General features: G+C 49.8%; 1 pseudogene; it reads right to left on the bottom strand.

Annotated features, from left to right (window-relative positions):
• Positions 1 to 22,285: 22,285 nt before the first annotated feature.
• On the bottom strand, positions 22,286 to 23,936 carry LOC103633645 (uncharacterized; annotated as a pseudogene).
• Positions 23,937 to 27,668: the final 3,732 nt, after the last annotated feature.

Here is a 27,668-nt window from a genome sequence, read left to right as displayed (position 1 = left end):
GTGCAACAGCCTTGGCCAGGGGTATCTCAGGTCGATTACGAGGGATCTTGAACGGGGATATGTACTCCCTAGGCTTCTTCAGCACTCTATCACCTAGGCGCTTGAATATCATCCTTTGAAACTCACTGAAATCAGCCTGGCCTACTGAGACTTCGTCTTGAGAAAGTCGGATTGGTTGGGTCAAATTGTTGATATCATCATCAGACTCCGCCGGGAACTGGATATCATCAAATGATGAGCTGGGTCCTGCCTGGCCATCAATGCTCTTCTCCAAACTATCAATCTCAGCTTTGGCCTCCTGACGAAGCATGTTCAACCTATCCTCGTACTGTTGGCGCTGCTCAGCATATTCTTTTGACATTTGTAACTGGAACATCTTCTTTAACTTGGCAGCGGGCACCGGCTTTTTCAAAGCTTTGATGTTGTCCTTTAGCTGTTTCTGGATTGCAACCTGTATCCTTTTCTCCTCCGCATCAACCTTCTTCTCAGCATCAGCCTTCTTCTTCACAACTTCTTCAGCTGCAGCCATTCTCTTAATCTCAGCTTCTTCAGCCTCAGCCTTTCTCTTAATCTCAGCTTCTTCGGCCTCAGCCTTTCTCTTAATCTCAGCTTTTTCGGCCTCAGCCTTTCTCTTATCCTCAGCTTCTTCTTCCTTCTTCTTCTCAGCTTCTTCAGCTGTAGCCTTTCTCTTGATCTCAGCTACTTCGGCCTCAGCCTTTCTCTTATTCTCAGCTTCTACTTCCTTCTTCTTCTCAGCTTCTTCAGCAGCGGCCTTTCTCTTGATCTCAGCTACTTCGGCCTCAGCCTTTCTCTTATTCTCAGCTTCTTCTGCCTTCTTCTTATCAGCTTGTTCGGCTTCAGCCTTTCTCTTCTCAGCCTCCTCAGCTTCAGCATTCTTCATCTCAATCTCAGCCTTCTTCTCAGCCTCTGCCTTCTGTGTGTTGGCAACTTGAATGGACCTATCGCTCCTCCTTGAGTAAGTTATATGATCCTGGTGCAGTTGAGTAGAATAGCCAAATTAACATATTTGTATTATGAAAGTGAATCATTTATATTATAAAAAAAAGACACGAATTGCATGAACATACCTGGGCAGTAGGATGCTGCATCCCAGTGTCCCTGCTCAGAGGCTCCTCTTCTGTCTCAGGTGGTCCCTGTTCATAATATATGATTAATTGCAAGTTGATATAGGCTATGATTACTACAATAGGTGGGGCCCGATTGCAACTATGGACTGCTTCCACATGGGTATCAGATGATCTTACCACAGGCCGTTGATCATTGCCAGGGGGGTTTGAGGAAGCCTTCCTCTTGCGAACAGTAATTCGTGGTGCACGAGTCGACTGGCTATTGGGAGGGGACTGTAATTGTAGAAAAAGGGGAAAATCATAATATTAATCAGAAAAAAAGTAGTTGATGGTAATAAAAAACACGATAAACTAACCTCGCCATCAATGCTTGCAAAGTGCTCTGGGGAATACATCATTTGCAATATATCATCAATACTTCGGGTTGACCCACGTAAATCAGGAGGTGCTGCCAGGGGAAAGAATAAAAAATATAAATGAAAAAAAAGGAATAATCAAGATGAGAGAAAACATTTTTTAAGCATGGAAGACATAGGTAGGCTTACTTCTATTCAAATTTCCCTCTTCCAGATCAATGTCATCACCACACGATGGGGTTCTCGTAAAATCTAAGCTGTCATCAAGATCTCCACCACTGCAATCCAACTGTATTTCTTCACTATCACCTCCTCCAGGTTGGTCTTCCGGTACATTTGAAGTAGTTCCTGATCCTCCATACAAATTTAAAAAAATGATTGAAAGCACAAAGTGATGTATATGGGTAAAATTGCAACTTGTATGGTGGGTGGTTGCAACAATAATATTATACTGTATGCAATAAAAAATACCTGCTCCAGCTCTAGGGTCAATTGCAACAGGACTCCGTATAATTTCTTCACCATCACCTCCTCTAGATTGGTCCTCCGGTGCAATTGAACTAGTTCCTGCTCCTGCAAACAAATTTAAAAAATGATTGTAAACACATATTGATGTGTCTGGGCAAATTGCAACTTGTATGGTGGGTGCTTGCAAACAATAATATTATCCTATATGCAACAAAAAATACCTGCTCCTGCTCTAGGGTCGTTCTTCACCTTCCTCCTGCGCTCTTTGGCAGCTCGCTTCTCAACGATAGCGTCAGCGATAAGCTTCTGAATGCCAGTGTAGCACTCGTGGTGAGCTTTTGCCATAAGGTCGCGGGATATTGTTGAATACTTCACAGCCTTCTGTGCGTACGACTGGGCTTCACTAGTGCTTTCATCAAACGCCTTCAAAATGTTCAGCGCATCTGACTTCCTACTCCTTCCAACTAAATCAGTAATACTCTGACCAAAAGAAGATCTAAAACTAGGGTACTGGTAAAAGACTGGGGGTTGGATATTGAAGGAAGCATGACCGACGGGATCATGGGATGTGCCAAGCACATCAGCAGATGTCCCAGTAGGTGCTGTTGTTGCTACTGGGACAGATGCTGCTGCTACTGGGTTAGGTGCTACTGTTGGATTAGGGACTGCTACTGGGGCAGGTGCTGGTACTGGAGCATGTAATATTGCTAGAGCACCAATGGGGACGCCGTAGCACGTGTCAGTGATACTTCTCAACTGAAAGTAAAAAAAACAATGATAAAATGATAAATGAATAACAAATTGCAACTATTGTGTGGTATCATTTGCAACTTACCCTGAGGTGTCCAAACTCAGTGGTCCCAGGAGGAACATCTCCCCTGAGATCCATATTTGCTATAGCATCAATCATCTTGGAGTCCAAGAAAGCACATCGAGGGATTGAAAAAGGACTTGTGTCTAATCCATGTTGCAGGTTGTCGACATAAAGCATCTGCATGTTTTTAACATTAGGTAAAAGACACATGGGTATTTTAGGTTGAATTCATATAATGAAAAAAAGTAAACCAAATTGGCACAGGTGCAATAAGCCAGTTGAAATAGCCTCATACTAAAATTATTGCTACTTTATGAACAACATAAATTACAAAATACATGTGAATGTGTGAACTAAGTTATCATAAAAAAATGCCCTCAAATTGCAACTTGTAACATATGACAGTTGTAACAGTAAACATAAAAAATTACTACTTGTGTAATTGGAAGAGTAAGTTGCAAGGGCAAAAATTGAATGTGTGTGTTGAGCTTACAGCTACAAAGATCCCGCATCCACTGATGGGTGCGTTAATGCCTTTCTCAGCAAAATCCTTTCTATAAAGCCGAGCAGCTATGCTCAGCCTGTCTACTACAGCTTTGCACCAGTTCTTGTTGCCAATATTCTGGATGTCCTGAGTGTACTTCACATCATCAATCCTGATCCGAGTGTCAGTATTGGAGAATAGAAGACACTGAAATGCTGCCATGAAAAAGGCTCTCAGGCCCAGCTCACCATTGAGAGTCCTCTTCTGCAATCTATCAGTGATAACAGATATATTGATGCCAGATATGCGTCTATAAGATTTCCCACAAATTTGCTCACCCAGCTCGTCCCGCAAGGCACGACGGATCACTGCCAACGTTTGGTAACTCTAAAACACACCAAACACTGTGTTCAGTGATTTGAATCTCTTTCCCACCACCAATCTCTAATTTCATTGTTTCTGGGTTGAGCTTCCGCATCAGCCAGCTAAGCAACTTTCTCGACAATAAATGTGGCTTGAACCTAAGCAGGCCGCCAAACCCCTTAGCAACCACTTCACTTTTCAATTCATCAGATAGAGAATTCACAAGCTTTATAAACTTTCCAGGTGAGCATCGAATAGCTCGTGTCTTAGTTATACCCTTATTTTCATCTCCACCAACAATACCAACATTGTCATCACCAGACCCATCGCCACCAGGAACAAACTCTGTGTCTTTTTCATCATCACTTTCGGCATCTTGTATAGGAGGGACTTTCAACCTTAATCTCTTCTTCCTTTCCTTTAATTCATTTTTATCTAATTGCTTTCTCTTGTTTTCAACACGGGGAGAGCGACGGACAGCATGAGCGCCTTGCTGGCCTGATACATTCTGATCTTGATCCATTATAAAAAACACTGAAGAAATGGGAATGCAAAAAACATGAGGGCACAAACACATGGTACAGATCTCATAACCAAAAATTGCTAATCAACAAACTAATACACACTAATGTTGCACACATACATTAGTACTGAGACAGAATTGCAACATGCAACATAAGCCAGTTGCAACAAGACTGCTAAAAAAATTACTACTGGGACAGTTGCAACAGTGAATTTAAACAAATAACTAGTTGTATACGAGCACAGTTATAAAAGACAGTAATGATGTATGTGGTCTGAAAGTAAAAAATTATACAGTTGCAACTTATGTCATGAACCAGTTGCAACAAAAGGTACACTGCAGTTACAATAAAAGTGGAAACATCTAAGATTATAACCTAGAACACAAACTGCTTGTTCAAAAATGAAATGTATCCGCATTAACCTAGATTATAACCTAGAATACAACAATTAATAATTCCAATCAACGAATAATACTAGTTGCAACACTTGGGGAAAAATGGGGTTTACCTGTCTATTACCGAAAATAACAAAACAAATCCAAAAAATGGGGACAGAGAAATGGGAGAGAGATCGGATGCGCTTACACGGCGGTCGCGGGCGCAAACTACTCCGGCGCGGGACGTTCGCGGTCTCTGACGGGAGCGGAGGATCCGTTCGCGCAGAAATGTGGAGGGGGCCGGAGCTGGGAACGAGCGGGAGCGTGCGGGAGCGTGCGGGATGGAGGAAGACGGGAACGGGAGCGAGCGCACAACGGCTACGGCGAGGGCTAGGTCGCCGGGGAAGAGAATGGATTGAGACGTACGCGGAAGGCAAGGAAAGTGGAAAAGGCGCAGTCGGGCGCGGGTAAGTGAAAAGGCAGCGTCGGTTCGGCTTTGGGGATAGGTTGGGTCGGACCATGTGCACATGGGCGCGTAGGTTGCGCCTGGGTGCATTCTCTATATTGAATGCACCCAGGTGTAATATATAATAACAGTATATATATATATATATATATATATGCTCCTTAATCCGGCTGGAAAACATCTTCAGAACAAACCATACCTGGCTGATAAAACGCGGTTCAAGTCAAGGCCACGTCTGCCGAGGGACGCGACCTCATCCGAGCCCAGCCTCGGGCGGGAACAGTAGTCCCGGACGGATTCACGCCTCGCCCGAGGGTCCCCTCAGTCAGCAGACGCACCCTCGGCTCGCCCGAAGCCCAGCTCAGGCAGACTTTGTCGTGCAGCGACCTTGGCCAAATCGCCTTACCAGCCGACCGTATCGCATGCGCATTCAATGCGGGGATCGCCTGACACCTTATCCTGACACGCGTGCCTCAGTCGGCAAGGTCGAAGTGACTGCAGTCACTTCGCCTTTTTACTGACCGATCTGACAGGAAAACAACGTTGTTCGCCCCGCTCCGGCTACTGTGCCAACCACCAGGGTAAAACTGAGTCACGATCTCCCACGAGTTTGGCCCCGGGCGCAACAGGGAGCTCCGCCTCGCCCGACCTCAGGCCTCAGCCTTGGCCTCGGGAGAAGGTCTCCGCCTCGCCCGACCTCAGGCCTCGGCCTCAGCCTCGGCCTCAGGAGGAGTCACAACCTCGCCCGACCTCAGCCTCGGACTCAGGAGGTCTTCGCCTCGCCCGACCTCAGCCTCGGACCGACTACGCTATAGGGGATACATCATTACCCTACTCCTAGCTAGCTGCCTCAGGCTATGAAGGAACAAGACCGGTGTCCCATCTAAGGTTACTCCGGTAACAGGTAATGATGGTTCCCCGCGTGCGCCCATGACGTCGGATTGCTCTCAACCCCCTACGGAAGCAAGACAACGTCAGCAGGATCCATGCCACACCGACAGCTGTGCTTCTACAGGGCTCAAGGCACTTCTCCGACGGACACGTTAGCTCGTGTACAGGGCTCAAGGCGCTTCTCCACCAGCCACATTAGCACATAGCTACACCCCATTGTACAGTTGGGCATCTCCTTGCATCTATAAAAGGGGATGTCCAGGGCCTTCCTAAGGGAGGGGGACGGCCACATTAACAGACGTTCACATTGACACACGTTCAGGTGGACATACGTGGACGCACACAGACACGTTGGCATAGAGGGAGGCGGGGTAGACGAGACAGGCAGAGACGGACGCACGCAGGGACTCTCTCTCTCTCGCTCTCGCCCTCGCTCTCTCGCGACGCTTGTAACCCCTACTACGAGCACCCCGGTGCGAGATAACATAAGCCTCATTTCCCTCTTGTGTTCCATCTTGCATCAACCCATCTGGGCAGGGACACGCAGCAACAAATTTACTGGTCGGTTGACGGTCCTCGCGGGTATGAAATGCCGACAGTTGACGCGCCAGATAGGGGCTTGCTGCGTGTTAACGAACACTTTCCCGTTGAGTTCCATATGGGTAGCCTCCAGCAGTCTCTTCAGCCGGGGACACTGCTCCGCTTCGGGAGTCTCGAGTTCATGTCCCGCGACGGCAGCTACGACATGGTACTCCTCCCCCCGCAGCGCGACAGCAACAACGGTCGTCGGCTCGCCCGGCGGCGGCGAACTCGACGATGACTTCCCACCGTGGCAGAAGAGGAACACCCGGGTTTGCCCCGCCACCCTCCTCGCCGGAGGAGGAGGGGACGGGGCAACTGTGGCCAGGCAGGAGGCGGCACCTCGTCGGCTGTCGGACCAGAGCGAGTCAACGACGTTGGCACCCCTGCGGGGGACATGTCGGGTGTTGTCCTCGCACCTGAGACAACGACGGGTGTCGCTTCCCCGCTACGTGCCAACCCCAAGCGGTGATGACGCCAGCACCCTCGCGAAGGACTTGTTGGGCGTTAGCCTCGTACCTGAGATAACGGTGCATTCCGTCCCCGACGCGACTCCACCATCGTCCATCGACCAAAAGGTACCGTCCGTTTTCCACCCTGTCCCTTTTAGATTCAGCTTTGATCCACCAAGCGACCCCGCTTCGGTGAGCGCTTTCACAAGGGCATACCCTAACCTTCCAGGGTATCATATGTGGTCATCTTGGGACCGACTGACGGTCGTCTCAACCTCCAGACTCGCGGGTTCCGAGGAAGACGACGACTCCGACTTCGGTTGGGATTTCTCCGGACTCCGTGATCCTAGTGTCATGCGAGACTTCATGTCCGCATGTGACTACTGCCTCTCTGGCTGCTCTGACGATGACCACAGCCTCGGCGACGAGGGTTGCAACCCAAGTCGCGAGTGTTTCCACATCGATCAGGGGGATCACGATGAAGACAACCACCTCGGCATGCCGCAAGATGACAACGCCCCTGTGCCTGCGTCTCGCGTTGACATCCTGCGGGAGCTAGTTGTGGTCCCAGTCCCTGCGGGGGGTCAGGACACACAGCTCGAGCAATTCCGCGAGATGCAGGCCAAGCTCGACGAAGAAGCGGGGTGGCTTGTGCAGCTCCGACAAAACATCGAGCAGGAGTGGGCGGGCCGAGCACTTACCGGAGGAGCACGTCATCAGGCCCGAGACGTCCAGCGCCGTATCGTTGACGATGCCAGGGCAGGGCTGCCCCCGGCCTTCAGCAGGGTCGGCCAGAATCTAGCTGTAGCGGCGATGCTACTCTGAGCAATGCCGGAGCCATCCACCACCGAGGGGCGACGTATCCAGGGCGAACTCAAGGGTCTCCTGGAAGACGTAGCGGTCCGACGAGCCGAGAGCTCTGCCACTCGAAGGCAAGGGTGCCCCTTGGAGCATCGCGCAACATCCTCTCGACACGTGCGGGAGGCCTCGGTCTGCACCGAGCGCACATGGGACGGGACGCTCGCAGCCCCGGATCGCCTCGGCGACGAGCAGCACCGCCGCGACCGTCGAGCCCGCCTCGAAGAGAAGGTGCACCGAGGCTACCACCCCAGGCGCGGAGGACGCTACGACAATGAGGAGGACCGGAGCCCCTCGCCCGAACCGCCAGGTCCGAGGGTCTTCAGCCGGGCCATACGACGGGCACCGTTCCCGGCCCGGTTCCGAGCCCCAACTACCATCACCAAGTACTCAGGGGAGACAAAGCCGAAGTTGTGGCTTGCGGATTACCGACTGGCATGCCAGTTGGGAGGGACGAATGACGACAACCTCATCATCTGCAACCTCCCCCTTTTCCTCTCCGACGCTGCCCGGGCATGGCTGGAGCATCTGCCTCCTGCGCAGATCTCCGACTGGGACGACCTGGTCAAGGCCTTCGCGGGAAACTTCCAAGGTACGTACGTGCGCCCTGGGAACTCATGGGACCTCCGAAGCTGCCGCCAGTAGCCAGGGGAATCCCTGCGAGAGTACATCCGACGGTTTTCAAAGCAGCGCACCGAGTTTCCCAACATCACCGACTCGGATGTCATCGGGGTGTTCCTCGCCGGCACCACGTGCCGGGACCTAGTGAGCAAACTGGGGCGCAAGACTCCCACCAAGGCGAGCGAATTGATGGACATCGCCACCAAGTTCGCCTCTGGTCAAGAGGCGGTCGAAGCCATCTTCCGGAAGGACAAGCAGCCTCAGGGAAGACAGAAGGAAGAGGCCCCCGAGGCGTCCGTCCAGCGTGGCCCGAAAAAGAAGGCCAAGAAGAAGGCGCAAGCAAAGCGCGACACCGTTGACGCGGATCTCGTCGCTGCTGCCGAGCACAGGAATCCTCGGAAGCCTCCCAGAAGAGTCAACACATTTGACAAGATGCTCAAGGAGTCGTGCCCCTATCACAAGGGTCCCGTCAAGCACACCCTTGAGGAGTGCGACGTGCTCCGGCGTTACTTCATCAAGGCGGGACCCTCGGCAGAAGGTGGCAAGGACCAGGGCAACAACAAGAAGGGGGCGACAAGGAAGAGGAGTTCTCAGAGGTCCGCGACTGCTTCATGATCTACGGCGGATAGGTGGCGAACGCCTCGGCTCGGCACCGCAAGCAGGAGCGCCGGGAGGTCTGCTCGGTAAAGGTAGCGGCGCCAGTCTACCTGGACTGGTTCGACAAGCCCATCACCTTCGACCAAGGCGACCACCCCGACTATGTGCCGAGCCCAGGAAGGTACCGCTCGTCGTCGACCTCGTCATCGGCAACGCTAGGCTCACCAAGGTCCTCATGGACGGAGGCAGCAGCCTCAACATCATCTACGCCAAGACCCTAGGGCTCTTGGGGATAGATCTGTCCACGATCCGGGCCGGTGCAGCACCCTTTCACGGGATCGTCCCCGGTAAGCGCGTCCTGCCCCTTGGGCAACTTGATTTGCCCATCTTCTTCGGAACTCCCTCCAACTTCCGCAGGGAAACCCTCACGTTCGAGGTGGTCGGGTTCCGAGGAACCTATCACGCGGTGCTGGGAAGACCGTGCTACGCCAAGTTCATGGCCGTCCCCAACTACACGTACCTCAAGCTTGTAACACCTCAAAATCCTATTTTGGGATTTATAGAAGTTTCTCCAAAAAGATTCAAGTTAAAACGTATTTTAATAATATATTCCTTTTTTAACAAAAAATATATCCCTCTAAGGTAAATAATAGTAAAACATTTGGTATTCAAACCTTAGATCCAAATCTTAAAAACTTAATATTGGAACAGTTAAATAAAAAGAAGCCATTCAAGCTATTTATTATTTCCTTCATAAATTATATAGTTACAATACTCTTTAAAAATATTTGAACTATAATAATTCATTGTAAAGATTATATAATAGCATGTCCTAAATTAAATAAGTAATGGATACTGAACTTGTGAATATGCCTTTGGTAGGATATACATTCAAAGGATTATCTTATTAGAATAAAATATGTGTATATGGATTATGTTGTGAAGCATCTGCTTAAATATGTAAATAATTAACATAAAGAAAATATAATAAATGTACTTTGCATTCATTCTGGTACTTTGTTTGTGTATTTTGAATTGAAATCACAACCAAAATTGAAATTGAAAATTGGAAAGTGGAAAAGAATTATAAAATCAAAGAAAAAGACAAATTAAAAAAAACAAATAGGGCCTACCGTGGCCATCTCCCTTGGTTCAAATTTTCATGGGGGGCATCGTGCAGCCCATTTGCTGGCCGTAGGCTGTGCCGACGGGTGGATTCCCATGGCTGATGTAGGGTGTCTTTATGGTGACGTTATTTTTTTTAAATCCTTTTTCCTGTGTCACTGTGAGATGGCCGAGCGATTAGTTTGCGGTCTCCGCTCGTTGAATAGCGAATTAGTTACGATCTCATGCAAAACATTAGGATTCTGTTACAATCTTGAGATCCTAACCCGGACTATTTATACGAACCATACCCCTCATCCATCTCATCCACCAGATCACAAAGCCATGCCAACTCGAAACCACTGCACCACGTGGTCGAGTATTTACAAAAGTCGTCATCGGTTTCTGTGAGAAGTTGGAGCCGGCCGGTGACATGTTGAGAAGATGCTCGGCACTGCTTGCTCCATTGCCGCATGGATAGCAGAAAAGGAAGATAGAAGATGACCACAACTAAATCTCATATATTAAGTCTATTTATTCCGTAATTCTTTATGCCAACCAATCAGATCGTGTCATGCCACCTATGTCTGTGCAACCTTACTAATTTATTAAACATGTGATCTATTTTGCGTTAGATATCTTATTTATTCCATTCAAATTGTGCTATATTTATATTAATTTTGTGTACATAATAATAACATTTTTTATCACACCCCATGTTTTAAATAATGATTTATTTAAATATTTGTTTAATGAACATTAATTAGCTAGACAATCTAATTAATCTAATTTATAGTTGTAACCTATGTTTATTATAAATAATTGCTAAATTGATTAATATCAGCTCAGATATATTAACTTAATACATGCTTAGTTTAAATACAACATATATTAGATTTATTACGCCTAAAAATATTGTTTTACCCATAACTTTTTCGTTTCAACTCTGATTTAACCCGTTCAAGTTGCGTTAGCTTCGTAATAAAATTATCTACGCTGTGGCGACATTATTTGTACCATAAAGCATATTTTTATAAATAGATATTGGTTTAGCCTATGATTAGTAGATTAATCCCTCTAACCAAAGTTAAACTAGTCCATGATAATAATTGGACTAAAATATGATTTCTAATCAAGTATTAATCTAGATTAAAGTGAGTTAATTATTTATAGTATATTTTCTCATATGAAATACAATAACCAATTTATAATATAGTTTAATATTTAATCACATAGATCTTTCATAAATCATATCTTTTTAACCGTAATTTCGATTTTAGCGGTTCTCGATCCCACGATCTCGTAGCAGCGCGTAGATTATTATTATGCAGTTTGTTCTCATATTTGGTGTGATGTTAATTTTGCCTATATAATATTTGTCTGTATTGCTACGAGTAGCAGTGAGGTCACGAGTCACCTGAGGAGCAAGTTGGTACCTGGAATCTCAAGTCTCAGGCAAGTTGTGCCCTTGATCACTTCTTTTTACCCAGTCATGTTCTGATTAATCATAATGATCTGCATAGGTTAATTTTGATGGGACCCAACATGTTACCCTAGTTTGATTATCTTTATACCTTGACTCCACTAAACTTTTTGGGTAGTACCTGCTATTGCTTTATGTGGTTTTGGGTATGAAGATTACACTATTCATGATTATACTTTTGTTATCAGTTGTTATTTATTGTTCATGTTAAGATCATTATGTTAATTGGAACATGGAGAACCACCCGGGAAAACAGTGCTACCACAAGGGTTTATGGACGCCCTTGGCTGGTTAATTAGGAAAGCTAGTGGATGACTACCTTACCTGAAAGGAGCAAGGGCAGTAGGGGAGTGGTCAGTGTAGGGAGGCCCTTGGGATGATTTTGCTGCAATGGCGGTCATGCGAGGGATTCCTGCATTGGAGCTTTTTATAAACTGTAGCGGGTTTTCTGAAGCTAGTGGAACTTTGTAAAGGCCTCGTAGTGTTACCCTGCCTCGCCTCCTCGGTAGAGGTGTATGGGATTGGCCGTCTCTTGGCAGATGGGTAACATGACTCGTGGGTAAAGATGCGCAACCTCTGCAGAGTGTAAAACTGGTATACTAGCCGTGCTCACGGTCATGAGCAGCTCGGACACTCACATGATTAACTTATGGAACTAAATTCAATTTGTCATATGCATTGCATTGCAGGTGATGTTATTACTTTTGTTCTACTACTTAATTGGGTTGGTATTTACTTATACTTAGTAATTGCTAATAAAATTTTGACCAACTTTAAAAGCAATGCTCAGCTCTAACCATCCTCTTTGGTAAGCCTTACACTTCACGTGAGCTCCCACCTTTGGCGAGTTCATGCACATTATTCCCCACAACTTGTTGAGCGATGAACGTATGTGAGCTCACTCTTGCTGTCTCACACCCCCCCACAGGTCAAGAACAGGTACCACAGGATGAGGCGCTTGGAGGATGTTGTGACAAGTTCGTGAGAGGTCTAGGTCGTCGTCTCCCAGTCAACTTTGGTTTGCTGGACCGTTGTCTCCTTATAATGTAATTATTTATTTTGTATAGAATTCTTGTTAAGTAGTAAAGATGTGACATTCGATCCTGTGCCATGATTCATCATATGCGTGAGACTTGGTCCCAACACACCTGGTGATTATGTTCGCGCCCGGGTCTTGGTGCCCCGAAATCCGGGTGTGACAAAGCTCAAGATGTCGGATCCCAAGGGAATCATCACCGTCGGATCCACGTACCGCCGCGTTTACGAGTGAGACGTGGAATGCGTGGAGTACGCTGAGGCCATCGCCGAATCCGAGGCCCTCATCGCTGACCTGGATTGCCTCTCCAAAGAGGCGCCTGATGCGAAGCGCCACGCCGGCAACTTCGAACCGGTCGAGGTGGTTAAATCCGTCTCTCTCGACCCCAGCAACGACGCCGGCAAGAAAGTCAGGATCGGCTCCGAGCTCGACCCCAAATAGGAAGCAGTGCTCGTTGACTTTCTCCGCGCAAATGCCAAAATTTTTGCGTGGAGTCCCTCGGACATGCCACGCATACCGAGGGATGTCGCCGAGCACTCGCTGGATATCCGAGCTGGTGCCCGACCCATGAAGCAGCACCTGCGCCGTTTTGATGAAGAGAAGTGCAGGGCCATAGGCGAGGAGGTCCACAAGCTGATGGCTGTAGGGTTCATCAAAGAGGTATTCCATCCCGAATGGTTAGCTAACCCTGTGCTTGTAAAGAAAAAAGGTGGGAAATGGAGGATGTGCGTAGACTACACTGGTTTAAACAAGGCATGTCCAAAGGTTCCCTACCCTCTGCCTCGCATCGATCAAATTGTGGACTCCACTGCTAGGTGCAAAACCCTGTCATTCCTCGACGCCTATTCAGGTTATCACCAAATCAAGATGAAAGAATCCGACCAGCTCGCGACTTCTTTCATCACACCCTTTGGCATGTATTGTTATATTACTATGCCATTTGGCTTGAGGAATGCAGGTGTAACCTACCATCGATGCATGAACCATGTGTTCGGAGAACACATCGGCAGAACGGTCGAGGCTTAGGTCAATGACATCATTGTCAAGACAAAAAAAGCCTCCGACCTCCTCTCCGACCTCGAAGTAACTTTCGGGTGCCTGCGTGCAAAAGACGTAAAACTCAATCCCGAGAAGTGTGTCTTCGGAGTCCACCGAGGCATGCTCCTGGGGTTCATCGTCTCCGAAAGAGGCATCAGGGCCAACCCGGAGAAAATCGCGGCCATCACCAACATGGGACCCATCAAAGATTTAAAAGGAGTACAAAGGGTCATGGGATGCCTTGCGGCTCTGAGCCGCTTCATCTCGCGCCTTGGCGAGAAAGGGTTACCCTTGTACCGCCTCTTAAGGAAGGTCGAGTGCTTCACTTAGACCCCCGAGGCCGAGGAAGCCCTCGGAAACTTAAAGGAACTTCTTACTAACGCGCCCATCTTGGTGCCCCCCGCTGCGGGAGAAGCCCTCTTGATCTACGTAGCCGCAACCACTCAGGTGGTCAACGCCGCGATCGTAGTCGAGAGACGGGAGGAAGGGCATGCACTGCTCGTCCAGAGGCCGGTCTACTTCATCAGTGAGGTGCTATCCGAGACCAAGATCCGCTACCCACAAATCCAGAAGCTACTGTACGCAGTAATTCTGACACGGCGAAAATTGCGACACTACTTCGAGTCTCATACGGTGACTGTGGTGTCATCCTTCCCCCTGGGAGAGATCATCCAGTGCCGAGAGGCCTCGGGTAGGATAGCGAAATGGGCAGTGGAACTCATGGGCGAAACGATTTCATTCGCTCCTCGGAAGGCCATAAAATCCCAAGTCTTGGCAGACTTCCTGGCTGAATGGGTCGACACCCAATTGCCGACAGCTCCAATCCAGTCCGAACTTTGGACCATGTACTTCGATGGGTCACTGATGAAAACAGGAGCAGGTGCGGGCTTGCTCTTCATCTCACCACTCGGGAAACATGTGCGCTACGTGCTACGCCTCCATTTTCCGGCGTCAAACAATGTGGCCGAGTACGAGGCTTTGGTTAACGGGTTGCGCATCGCCGTCGAGCTAGGGGTTTGGCGCCTCGATGCTCGGGGCGACTCGCAGCTTGTCATTGACCAAGTCATGAAGAACTCCCACTGTCGCGATCGAAAAATGGAGGCCTATTGCGACGAAGTTCGGCGCTTGGAAGATAAGTTCCACGGGCTGGAACTCAACCATGTTGCTCGACGGTACAACGAGACCGCGAATGAGCTGGCTAAAATAGCCTCGGGGCGAACGACGGTTCCCCTGAACGTCTTCTCCAGGGACATATATCAACCATCCGTGAAACTCGACGACGTGCCCGAACTCGATGAGACCTCGGCCCAGCCCGAGGTACCCTCGGCCACCGAGGGTGAGGCCTTGCGCATCTAGGGAGAGCAGAATGGGGTTGCGCCAAACCAAAACTGGCAGACCCCGTACCTACAATATCTCCTCCGAGGAGAGCTGCCCCTCGACAAGGCCGAAGCTTGGCGACTGGCTCGGCACGCCAAGTCGTTTGTTTTACTGGGTGATGAAAAAGAGTTGTACCACCGCAGCCCCTCAGGCATTCTCCAACGATGCATATCCGTCGCCCAAGGATGAGAGTTGTTACAAGAAATACACTCGGGGGCTTGCGGTCACCATGCAGCACCTCGGACCCTCGTCGGAAACGCTTTTCGACAAGGTTTCTACTGGCTGACCGCAGTGGCCGATGCCACTAGGATTGTACGCTCCTGCCGAGGGTGTCAATTCTACGCGAGATAGACGTACCTGCCTGCTCAGAACCTGCAAAAAATACCCATCACTTGGTCGTTTGCCGTATGGGGTCTGGACCTCGTCAGTCCCTTGCAGAAGGCACCCGGGGGCTTCAAGCACCTGCTGGTCGCCATCGACAAATTCTCCAAGTGGATCGAGGTCTGACCCTTAACCAGCGTCGGGTCCGAGCAAGCGGTGGCGTTCTTCACAAACATCATCCATCGCTTTGGGGTCCCAAACTCCATCATCACCGACAATGGCACGCAGTTCACTGGGAAGAAGTTCCTGGACTTCTGCGAAGACCACCACATCCGTGTGGACTGGGCCGCCGTATCTCACCCAATGACAAATGGGCAGGTGGAGCGCGCCAACGGTATGATTTTGCAGGGACTAAAGTCGAGGATCTACAACGACCTCAATAAGTTCGGCAAGCGGTGGATAAAAGAGCTACCCTCGGTGGTTTGGAGTCTGAGGACGACGCCGAGCCGGGCCACGGGTTTCTCGCTGTTCTTTCTAGTCTATGGGGCCGAGGCTATCCTACCCACGGACTTGGAATACGGTTCCCCGAGGACAAAGGCTTACGACGACCAAAGCAACCAGACCAACTGAGAAGATTCATTGGACCAGCTGGAAGAGGCTCGGGACGTGGCCTTACTACACTCGGTGCGGTATCAGCAGTCTCTGCGACGCTACCACGCCCGAAGGGTTCGGCCCCGAGGCTTCCAAGTGGGAGACTTGGTACTTCGGCTGCGACAAGACGTCCGAGGGCGCCACAAGCTTACTCCTCCCTGGGAAGGGACCTTCATCATCGCCAAAATTTTGAAGCCTGGGACATACAAGCTGGCCAACGATCAAGGCGAGGTCTACAGCAACGTTTGGAACATCCAACAGCTACGTCGCTTTTACCCTTAAAATGTTTCAAGTCGTTCATGTATCTCGCTTTCTTTACATGCATAAATAAAGTCTAACCATCAAGAAAGGATCAACCTTGCCTCGGCAAAGCCCGACCCTCCCTCGGGGGCTAGAAGGGGGGAACCCCCTCTGCGTCAAAATTTTCCTCAGAAAAATCTTTTGCCAGAACGTCTTTCGCGCTTTTCGACTGCGTCGATAACAGAATCCTAAAGACGAGCGAGAGAGACCTTGAACGGCAAGGCCGTCCGAGCCGAGGGACTCCTACGCCTCCAGGATACGGATACCTCACTCATCACCTTCCGCGAAAAGTAACTCACGCTCGGATAAGTGATTCTGCTACCGAACAAGTCTTAATGCTCGAAAACTTTTCTGCCAAAATGACTTTCGTGCTTTTTCGACTATATCGATAACGGAATCCTAAAAACGACGAGGGACCACGTAAGTGGCAAGGCCGACCGAGCCGAGGGACTCCTACGCCTCCGGGATAAGGATACCTCACTCATCACCTTCCGCAAAAAGTGACTCACGCTCGGACAAGGGATTCTGCTACCGAACAAGTCTTAATGCTCAAAACGAGAGGAAACAAAACGCAGCTTTATAATCCGACGTTAAAATGTTTAGGCCTCAGCGGCCGCAAAAAACATGTGCATGCTTCAAAGCAAACTGTTCTTGTAGGCTCAGACAGTGGCAGGGGGAGGAGCGGCACCCTCGGCATCGTTTCCACCTTCGGCAGGATCTAGCACGGCCTCAGACGGCGACATGGGCGGAAGGACCTCCACCTCAAAGGAGGAAGCCAGTGCCGCACTCGGGCCCTCGACAGCCGTGTCAAGCCTCTGGACCTCGGCTAAGGCAGCCTCCTCATCATCGGGTAAGCAGTACCCCTCACTAACCCGCTCTAGATCCAAATCGTAGTGGGAAGCGAGCACGGCGAAGGCCCGCCTAACGCCATGGTGCAGCGCCCCGCGGAGTCTGCTGCGCACATGGCCGCCCAAGGCCCGCAGATGACTCTGGGGGGAGGTACCCGAGGGGACGCCGTCGAGGCCGAAGGCCTGGCAAAGGGCCGAGATAGCCTCGGACATGGCCACATGCTTGGCCTCCTTTTGCTCAGCCGCCTGGGCAAGCGCCTTGCAGTTCTTGATGGCCTCGTCAAGAGCCGTCTCGAACCCTGCAGACAATAGGACAAAGTTTTTCAGACGCAAGGTGAAGAATGGAGACAAAAACAAAGTCACAAAGCGGGCAAAACATACCCTCGGCCCGGGCACGCTGCTGTGAGGCCATGGCTCGGGTAGACCGGGCAGACCCGACGACCACAGCCAGGCCCTCCGCAAGGGCCCCGGCCCGAACGGTCGCCTCGGGTCTACAGAGGGAGAAGCCTCCTCCACGTCAAAATTTTCCTCAGAAAAGTTTTCCGCCAAAACGACTTTCGTGCCTTTCTACTGCGTCGATAGCGAAATCCTGATGACGAGCGAGAGAGACCTTGAACGGCAAGGCCGACCGAGCCGAGGGACTCCTACGCCTCTGGGATACGGATACCTCACTCGTCACCTTCCGCGAAAGGTAGCTCACGCTCGGATAAGTGATTCTACTACCGACGAACAAGTCCTAATGCTCAAAACAAGAGGAAAGAAACACGGCTTTATACCCAAATGTTCAGGCCTCAGCAGCCACAAAGAACAAACACACGTACTTGAGGTAACAGTGGTATCTGGCCTTAGACATCGGCAGCACCCTCGGCGGTTTTCCCGACCTACGACAGATGTCTTAGTACTTAAAGCTATTACATCTCGCCCTCAAGAGGGTACCATTACAAACGGGACTCCGGGTCCATTCCCGCAGGAATGAACAACCTCCACATTGGAAGGCCTGCGGGATAACAAACTCCGGGTGGCTCGCCGGCGGCCACTGCACTAGCAGCGCGACAACGACCTCCGCCTCGGGCGGCTAGACAGCAGCAGCGATGGCCTCAGGGCAAACGCTACTGCTGAAAGGCCCTCGTTCACGTCCCCTCACGGGGGACGAGAACCAGCCATTAAAGCCAAAGAGCCGGAGGTCCGGAGCGCAGGTGGCACTGACGGTCTCGTCGGCGGAGGCAACCGCTTCGGCAAGGGGAAGCCTCACCTATGGCGACCACCACCTTAGCACCGACGGTAGCGGCCACCTGCCCACCAACACCACGCCGGCGAACGGCAACCGCCCTAGAGCACTCGGGCTTCGTGCCCTTTACTGATTAGGGGTTCGAAGGCTAGCCCCTCGGAAGGGTTCCATAGCCGTCCCAGAGCATGCAGAGTCAGGGATGACCCTGGATACGTCCGTTACATGGCCGAGGCTCGGGCTACGCTCCCGAGGTACCCTAGGACATTTCCGAGACCAGCGGGAACAATTTGTAACGGAATCCCACCGGAGGGAGGCATCGAGCCCTCGGACCCTATCGAATGGGTCCGGGTCCGGCAAATCACCTGCAGGTACTTTTGGAGCGCGCCCCTGGGCCACTAGCCGACCCTTATCGAACGGGGCTCGGGCGTCCACTCGGATAACCCGCTAGCAACTCACTGGAGACACCATGTTCGATGCCCTCCGAGGGTAACATGGCGCTTTCCCCCCTTCCTCCTTGCGGAGAGGCGACGAAGGGGCGTACAATAAAAGTCGAGACGGTCCTTGATCGTCCTCTCGCTCTGTGCAGAGGCTCGGGGGCTGCTCTCGCACCAGGCTACGGCCGAACCGTTGACCACGTCAACAAACTAGCGTGAAAACTCGGAGCCTGACCGTGCACCCGGGCTACGGCCAGGCCGCATGAGGGAACAACAAGGCCGACCGAGGCATCGCAAAAAGAATTAAGACCTCAGAGGAGTCAAACCACTCCTCTGATGCCTCGGAGGCTACACCCGGCGGGTGCGCTCGCACGCACCCACCAGAACAAAATATAACCGAGAAGGGCCGGTCCCCTTGCAAAAATCCGGCAGAACCTCCAAGCGAGTGCCCGCACTCCCTTTGAGACTCGGGGGCTACTGTCGGGTACCATAATTAGGGGTACCCCCAATGCTCCTTAATCCGGCTGGAAAACATCTTTAGAACAAACCATACCCGGCTGATAAAGAGCGGTTCAAGTCAAGGCCACGTCTGCCGAGGGACGCGACCTCATCCGAGCCCAGCCTCGGGCGAGAACAGTAGTCCCGGACGGATTCACGCCTCGCCCGAGGGTCCCCTCAGTCAGCAGACGCACCCTCGGCTCGCCCGAAGCCCAGCTCAGGCAAACTTTGTCGTGCAGCGACCTTGGCCAAATCGCCTTACCAGCCGACCGTATCGCATGCGCATTCAATGCGGGGATCGCCTGACACCTTATCCTGACACGCGTGCCTCAGTCGGCAAGGTCGAAGTGACCGCAGTCACTTCACCCCTTTACTGACCGGTCTAACAGGAAAACAGCGTTGTTCGCCCCGCTCCGGCTACTGTGCCAACCACCAGGGTAAAACTGAGTCACGATCTCCCACGAGTTTGGCCTCGGGCGCAACAGGGAGCTCCGCCTCGCCCGACCTCAGGCCTCAGCCTTGGCCTCGGGAGAAGGTCTCCGCCTCTCCCGACCCCAGGCCTCGGCCTCAGCCTCGGCCTCGGGAGGAGTCACAACCTCGCCCGACCTCAGCCTCGGCCTCAGGAGAAGTCTCCGCCTTGCCCAACCTCAGCCTCGGACCGACTACGCTACAGGGGATACATCATTACCCTACTCCTAGCTAGCTGTCTCAGGCTATGAAGGAACAAGACCGGCGTCCCATCTAAGGTTACTCTGGTAACAGGTAATGATGGTTCCCCGCGTGCGCCCATGACGTCGGATTGCTCTCAACCCCCTACGGAAGCAAGACAACGTCAGCAGGATCCATGCCACACCGACAGCTGTGCTTCTACAGGGCTCAAGGCACTTCTCCGACGACCACGTTAGCTCGTGTACAGGGCTCAAGGCACTTCTCCGCCAGCCACATTAGCACATAGCTACACCCCATTGTACAGCTGGGTATCTCCTTGCATCTATAAAAGGGGATGTCCAGGGCCTTCCTAAGGGAGGGGGGCGGCCACATTAACAGACGTTCACATTGACACACGTTCAGGTGAACATACGTGGACGCACACAGACACGTTGGCATAGAGGGAGGCGGGGCAGACGAGACAGGCAGAGACAGACGCACGCAGGGACTCTCTCTCTCTCTCTCGCTCTCGCCCTCGTTCTCTCGCGATGCTTGTAACCCCTACTACGAGCACCCCGGTGCGAGATAACATAAGCCTCATTTCCCTCTTGTGTTCCATCTTGCATCAACCCATCTAGGCAGGGACACGCAGCAACAAATTTATTGGTCGGTTGACGGTCCTCGCGGGTCTGAAACACCGATATATATATATATATATATATATATATATATATATATATATATATATATATATATATATATATATATATATATATATATATATATATATTGTACATCTCAAATAGGTATGGATCAGAACGGACCACATGATGATATTGGCATACCAATCTCAAGATGGATGAGCTAAGCAAGTGCTAGGATGGGAGATGCTCGCCAAGCGAGTATCATCTAACAACACTAACACACTCTAGGCAAGCCTCGATATATTCACCCCTTTCCTTGTTTTTTACAAAAATTTATCGCATTATATGATGCATTAGGTGATAGTTGTGTGATGAAACAATTGATGCATTATCATCATCGGAAAATTGATTATCATCCTTGATACCTTTTTACAAAAGCTAGTGATGCTTAGCCTGCTTATTAAGGTAGGACTGTTTTTAAACGATGATGTTTAACATTGGATATGTGAATTCTCACTAGCACTAGCTAGATTATGTGTATTCTCGTATTCATTCAATCACTAGCACTAGATTATGAACTGTTAGTGAGTTATTCGGAACATATGGTGTTGCTCCTATTATTATTATTATTATTATTATCGAAACCAATTTATTCATCACTAAATTGCTATTATTTCCAACAGTAACTTCACTAAAGACTGTATCTAAAAACTAGCATGAACCTGGACACACAAGAATAGAAGATCATTTGCAATATAATACAATGTTTAGTTGTACAGAAGGAAATGAACATAGCTTATCAGCTAGTTGGGACGGGAGGTTTGTCAATTAATCCTGACCGGACCACCCTAGCTAGGTTCAAGTCTGCTTCAACTCAGAAGTTGAGTCCACAGTTCATTCTTTTTTTGGAATAGGAAGACTTTATTAATTTCAAAGAATCAAGTCAATAAGTTTTTAAAAATTCTTTCGGTCTGTGCTCATCAAGAAGCACGACACAACCTAAAATTAAGAAACCAAGTACACTCTAGTGTCAAGCAATCCGATGACTAGGTCGTCCTTCAATAGTCATAGTCCAAGCACATAATTTTTTGTCCTTCTTCTTAAGCGTTCGTCTGATAACTCTGATTATTCAGTAAAGTAGGACTTTCTTTCTCCTTGTCGTTGCTGACAAATAACACTAGTGCAAGGCTGCAAGGGCAAGCTGAGAATTGAACTCCATTCCATCGTTGTCTCGCTCGGTCCGCCTCTATCCTCCGCCACCGGCCCAGACGTCCTCACCGTCGTCACCGTCACCGGCGGGGCGGAGGACCGAGGACAGAATATTAGCCTGCTGTGATGGTGCCTGCATGCCATTCGCGTCTGAAAAACGGCACTGCAGCCTGCGGTGCCTGTCACCTACAGATTGTTGCTGACGCGACTTGCGATCTCTGAAAGGGTGGCTAGCATAAACCTGTACTAACTACTGTGTCATTGCTTGCGAGCAACAAATACGAGTGTATAGCTGCTAGCTGACGATCATGGATGTGATCATCTGTTTGTGTGCTCATGGCTATGCTTTGCCCCTCCAATGTCAACGATGGAGCAAGTATTCTGTTATTGATCAAACACTTTCACGTATATATAATATAGTACACCCTGAGAGGAACATTTTTACAGCCCTCGTCACAAGAGAACGCGCGCGGCAATCTGTCGTCACAATCCACAACCCACGACCAAATAGAAGAAAACAACAACAACAACAAAGTGTGGCTAGCTCGTCGTTGTTCTTCACACAACACAACGCTTCCTCTTGGCAGCAGCACGTCCTTTCAGTTTCAGATCACGGATCTCGCAGGTATTGACGTAGCTATAGTACGGCGGGATCGGGGACCTCCATGCCAGGGCCTCGAACCTCCCGCTGGGCCTCGCGCTCCCGTACATGACATCCTGGATCCTGAGATCCGGAACCTCCTCCTGCGGAGAGCGCTGGTCCTGGTGGTAGAGCACGAGATCCTCCGTCGAAGGCGCCGCCATTCTCCCGAGGTGAGCGAGCCTGTTGTCGCTTATGAGGTCGAACGGGTGCTCGCCGCTGTCTGGCTGCCTGTGCGTGAGCATGACGCCTCGCAGGAAGGCCAGCACCTTGCGCCAGAAGCGGACGTCGCAGTTGTCTCTCAGGAGATATGCGGTGATGTTGGCGCCGACGAGGCACCCTCCTAGCATCCCGGCGATCTCCATCGCCACGCGCACGGAGGAGCTCGCGTGCGTCCCGGCGCCGGGGTCCGTGCCGCCGAACGCCAGCGTCTTGAAGAAGTACCAGAACGCCTCGTGCGACAGGTTCTGCAGACGCACGGCCGCCGCCGTCCCGAACCTGGTTACCTTCTCGGACCGGCTCGTGACGATGACCATGACCTTGCTGCTGTCGTTGCTCATGCGCCGTTTAGCCGCAGCGAAGCATAGCTTATTCCACGCGTCGTCGTCGAGGTCGCCAGATAACTCGACGACGAGAAGCAGCCTTCTCCTGCTCCTCCCGTCTTCGTTCGTGCTTGGCCTTGGCATGCCACCACCATCTTGGTGTTCCGTTGCACATCCTTCTCCTAGCGTGGCGAGGTCGTCGTCTGTGAAACCATGGCGGTTCTTTGAGGAAGATGATCTCCGAGAAATGGGCGCGGACTCTCTCGTCCTTGCAGACGTGGGCGACGAGGGTGCTCTTGCCCACCCTACCGGGACCGACAATCGGCAGGACTTCCACGGCCGTTTCCTGGGAAGAGCCATGTCCATGGGTCGGCCCCCGTCGTGAGTGCAGTAGGAAACCGACGACAAGCTCGGCTTCCATCTGGCGGCCGAACATGCAGTTGCCCAGCTGGACGTGCATGCTGTACGGCTGCCTGTGCAGGCGAGGGTAGCTCGTCAAGAACGCCACCATCTCTCCCGCGTCGTCGACCATGGAGCTCAGCTTCTGTAGCACGTTCGTCAGCCCTTCCAGCAGAACGACCTCAGCGTTTCTGCTGGAGGACGAGGAGGAGTAGCGGAAACGGCCTTTCCCACGACTACTACTGGGTAGTATGGAGCTGGGAGACGACGAAGCTCGGCTCAGAGCCAGAGCCTTGCGGGAGCCTTCGGTGTCGGTGGTGGGTTCCGCGTCGCGGGACGAGTACTGGCATCTGGAGGTGTCGAGCATGTAGTGGCCCTGGTGCACGCCGTCTCTAAGCATGCTCAGCTGGAGGAGCATGGCCGGGTTCGTGATGTGCCGCCCTAGGGCTTCGTCGGCGATGACCTGCGCCCGGAGCATGACCCTGCGGAGACGGTCCTCCAGCTCCGGCGCCGACGGCTTGGTGGAGCATCTCCTGACGAGGAAGTCGATGGAGCGAGTGGTCAGCTCCCCCAGGAACACGGAGAGGAGGATCTCCATTGGGTTGTCAGTGTCTCTCCCCGTCCCGGCCGGCCTCCCCTTGTAGAGAAGAGAATGGTAGCTAGAGGTGGCAGGACAGGAGCGAGAGAATGGCCGGCGAGTTGTCTTGTCGCACGCTCTGTGGAGTGGCGGAAGGAGAGCATGGACGTTTTATAAGGAACAAGAATACTTGCCCAGCTGAGTCGTTCGATGTGAGTGTACGTCACAGTCCAAGAACACATTTTGTTATGACTGTGATGGTTGACTTTCCTCCTCCCTCTCATTTGCCGTCAGAGATCGTCATACGTACATTTTGCTATGATTGTCAGCTCTATGAGGGAGGCTTGGTCAAACAAAAACGAAGATAATTCACACTGCCTACATCAAATTATATGTGTCCACGATGGAGCTAGATAGTCGTCATCTCTGTAATTCCAACATGGCTCTGAACACGCTACTGGAATTCTCTACTACTGCTCTTCATTGGCAGGAGGCTCGTCATCACACAGGCTAGCTAGACAATGCTTCGTCAAATATGGAGAGGGATTTAAAACCCGCTCGTGAAAAATCAGACTGTGGACCGGTAACGGTTGTTTCTGAGCCGTTTTATTTTAAAAGCATTCAAAATTCAAAAGTGACGAAACTTCCTCTATGCGATCCGTGTTATCTAAAGTAGGAGATAGAAAATAGTAGTGGTATCTTGACGAGAAACCGTTTTATTTGAATTTGAAAATGTAAACCAGTCGAAAAATTTAAAAGCCGACGAAAACTGGGTTTCTCGGTCTGGAAACACAGTTTCTCGCCGGGGTTCAGAAAAAAATCGTTTATTTTATTTTTTGAATTTGAATTCACAAACCCCCTCGGTTTAAGCGGTTTTCCCGGGTACCGCTAATGAGCACCGGGTTTCAACACTTTGACATTTGGGCTGCGTGGTCGTTTCGTTTGGACTGCGTTGGAACTTGGAAGAGATGATGGGCCAAAGTCCACGATATGATGTCCAGCGCGCAGGCCCACTACGGCCTGTGTGATACGAGTGCGCGTGTAATTATTAACAGGATCGGTTCGACAGTTCGATCCTGTTAATAATTTGAAACAAGCTAGGGACGGGACGGGACGCCGGACGTGGACGTGTGAGGTGGCCAGATCGAGCCGGGATATCGATGCATGCATCTGAATGGAGCTCTAGCTCGCTCGCGTAAAGTTCGTTAATTAGTTGCGTACAGCTGGGCCATTGTGATTGTGGCTGGCGACTGGCGTGGCAGTGGCACCCCTGCCTGCACGCGCATGCATCGCGACCCGTGGATTTCTAGTACCTATACTAGCACTAGTATACGACGAGTATCTAGCTAGCTACCTAGTGGACTTTGGCTTGTATACTAGGACGACTTATTAAGCTACTAGTACTAAAAAGTGACAAAAAATATCTAAAGATACGGAGGTCCCCATACCTAGCGCTGATATATATATATATATATATATATATAGCATTCAACAGCAATTCACACTCGATTGGCTTGAGATGTCATGGTTTGGATTTAAATTCAAGCTTTTTTTTGTACAAAGTCGTCATTTTTTAACAAAAAAGCATAAAACATACACATATAGTGTCTACTTCCTACCACGGGGTTCCCACGTGATGCTTTTGAGCAGGACGACATTGTTGACCGAGTCAATGGTACGTGCGGGAGCACGTCCGATTGCCCAAGGATTTATACAGGTTCGGGCCGATAGAATGTGTAACAACCTGCTTCCTGTTGAGGTTGTATATTGGAATTCCACTGGTGTACGTGGATTACAAAAAATGAGTTGGGGGTTGTGGAGGCTGGCGATCTAGTAGCGCGTGGTTACTACGTGAGGGCTAATGAGCTTTTGAGGTGGGGTTTGGATGTGACCAGATGAGATGATTTCATAGGAGTACCCCTTGGCCTTACATAGATGACCAGAGAGTTATCTCTTTACGAGTTGTGATCACTATCTAACTCTACCTGAGTCCTTTGTTAACGTGGCATGCATTCCTGCTTATTCGAAATTCGGTCGCTTCCTCAGCCTAGTTAGCGCCGAGTATTTAGTGTGCAACCTATTCTTGTAAGATATCAGTGTTTCGATCTGCGGATAACTCGAACGTCTGGTCTTCGTCTTTCTGGATCGAGCTCGTATGGCTTGGTTGTGACCCGATGGCTTGTCTCGCTAGGTAAGCTATCGAAAGACCCGTCAAACAGTATATGAGGTGTTTCTGTGTTCGTGAGGACTTGGAATAACCATCCTCACATGTAGGTCTTGGATTATTGGATCAAGGAATATGACCAATACAGCTTGTTGGCCGAATTTTTTGTATTTTGTCCTTTTGTTGGAAAAAAATTCACGTTTAGACCTTAAAAAAATTTTAATGTCATTTTGGACCCTTTGCTCGGCGCCATAGGCTATGGCGCCGAGGTAACACATCTCGGCGCCATAGCCTATGGCGCCGAGGTACGTGTTGCGCTGGCACAACCCAGACGACGTGCCGTCGACGTGGCCCCGAGCTCGGCGCCAAGATCTATGGCGCCGAGCTCGGATGTATAATGACAAAACTCGTCTAGCTCAGTCGATAGAGCTCAAGGCTTTTTAACCTTGAGGTTGTGGGTTCGAGCCCCATGATGAGCGTTCAATAGTTTTTTTTGTCTTTGTCACTAATTTGTTTTTTTGTTATCCATATTTTTGTCACTAATTCGTTTATGTTGCTGATTTATCCGTCAAATTTATTTCTCATCTAGATTTTTTTTGTTTTTGTGCCTGATTTGTTTATTCATCTAGATATTTTTTGTTTTTATTTTTTGTTTATTCAAACTCCGTGACGCAAGGACCATGCACATAATCTATTGGAGCACTCCGTGTATGTACCACTGTGCGCAGAAACTGCTTTCTAGAGAGTAGTTAAATGGTCACTTTGTTTTATGCGTCCTCTACTAGCAGTAGCTAATAACTCAATAAAAACGGGGAAAAACCTGGGGGTACGGATTGGATATGCAGTTGAAATATGACATGTCAATTTTAGTAGCTTCACAATATCTTAATAAGGACACAAATTTAGTAGCATGCATAGCTATTTAGATGTTAGGATTACATGGTAGTATTGTTTACATAATTATTTAGATGGTTGTATCAATATTATTTGTCTAATTATTTACTTGACGGTAATGTTAGACGTAAGTGCATTGATTAATTTATGAATTTTTTTAACTGTATTAGATGGTAGTTATTATAATTACTGACATGATAGTTGTTATAAAAAATATGTGGTAGTATTATTTGCAGTGTTATAGGTGAGATGCCGGATCTAACGTGGGAGTATGGAGAGGAAATTAGGGATGGTTTTAGGTGCAAGTATTACCGTAAAGTGAAGAGCTAAAGAGGTGCTAAAAGATTGAAGTAGTAGCATCTGTATATTTGCTTTCGTCGTTTGAAGCTCCGTCCCTTCCTTCCAAGACCTAGCTAGTCCTAGACTACTACCTGCTCATCAGTCAAAAAATCGTATGAAGCAAAAAAAAAATCTAAGTATTACCGTATGAAGCAAAAAAAATCTAGATGAGAAATAAATTTTGATGGACAAATCAGCGGTATAAACGAAAAAATCTCGACAACAAAAAAAATCAGCGACGGTGAGGCTTGAACCCACAACCTCAAGGTTAAGAGTCTTACACTCTACCAACTGAGCTAGAGAGCAGTTATATATCCGAGCTCGGCGCCATAGATCTTGGCGCCGAGCTCGGTGCC

Source organism: Zea mays, chromosome 7, assembly GCF_902167145.1.
Source record: "Zea mays cultivar B73 chromosome 7, Zm-B73-REFERENCE-NAM-5.0, whole genome shotgun sequence".
NCBI classification, from domain to species: domain Eukaryota; kingdom Viridiplantae; phylum Streptophyta; class Magnoliopsida; order Poales; family Poaceae; genus Zea; species Zea mays.
Note: the sequence above shows the minus strand (reverse complement) of the source record. Positions and strands in the feature narration are given on the sequence as shown.